The sequence below is a fragment of the Chiloscyllium plagiosum genome, chromosome 28 (genome assembly GCF_004010195.1).
Source record: "Chiloscyllium plagiosum isolate BGI_BamShark_2017 chromosome 28, ASM401019v2, whole genome shotgun sequence".
Taxonomy (NCBI): Eukaryota; Metazoa; Chordata; class Chondrichthyes; order Orectolobiformes; family Hemiscylliidae; genus Chiloscyllium; species Chiloscyllium plagiosum.
Window position 1 is genome coordinate 14780198 of NC_057737.1, and position 1145 is coordinate 14781342.

A 1145-nucleotide genomic window follows, 5' to 3' on the forward strand; every position below is an offset into this window, starting at 1 on the left:
GGGGGTGGTGGTTTCCCATTTCCTCAGGAGGTTCGTCCCTTGGTTGGCAGTTGCTGCTCTCCTTTCTCCTCGCAGCGCTCTGCCTCTTCTTTTGGTGACGACCCTCCTTATGCCCGTCCTCACCCTCCGAAGAGCTGTCCGTGTCTTCCACCTGCAGCTGCCTTTTCCCCTTTTTCTGGGCGGTCTTGGTGGCCGGGTGGGTTTTCTTCCTCTTGTTTTGCACCAAGGTCCATTCCTCTGCCTCGTTCTTTCCCTTCTCCACCTCCTCCTCCTCCGCCTGTCCTGTCGGAGCTTCGCTCGGCAGCTGTCCCTCTCCAGTAGCTGTCATCTGCTCTGCTCCGGCCTGTCCTTCCTTTTGCGTGCCCTCAGACACCATTCCCTTGCTGGTTTGCGGTGCGTTGCTGTCCTTTTGTGGCCCACCCCCGGCCATCTGCACGTAGGTAGCGGCCCCTCGTCTTGGGCAGGCCCTGTACACGTGGCCCGCCTCCCCGCACAGATTGCATTTCTTTTCCTCCTTGCATTCTTTGGTCGGGTGGCCCTCCTCCTTGCAGTTCCGACAGATCGTGACCTTGCAGTCCGCCGCCGTGTGGCCTGACCTCCCGCAGGTTCGGCACACTTTTGGCTGCCCTGCATAAGTCATGTACCCTCTGCTCCCTCCGATAGCAAAGCTGGAGGGTGGGTGGAGGATATTCCCGCTGGCATCAACCCTCAGGGTTACCTTGACCTGTCATTTGCTGGTCCAGATCCTGAAAGGGTCAACCACATCGGTGCTTTGTCCCTCAACCTGCACATATCTTCTCAGGAACATCAGGACATCGGTTGCTGGAACGTAGGGGTTGTACATGTGGATCGTAACAACCCGACTCCTCTGTGCAGGAAGCACACACAACGGGACCGCCGACAAGATGGAGAACAGCGGCTCCCCCTCCTTTTCCTTGAAGACCTTCAGGAGCTGCTCACATTGCTTCACACTCCTGAAGGTGACGTCAAAGTAGCCTGGCCCAGGGAAATCCTGCAGGCAGTACACTTTTTTTTATTTCAAAAATATACTTTATTCATAAAATACTTTGATGATCTGTACAACTGGACATGCCATACATATGTAAACATTCCATTTGTTTGCATACCGAAAACAGAGTAATCAT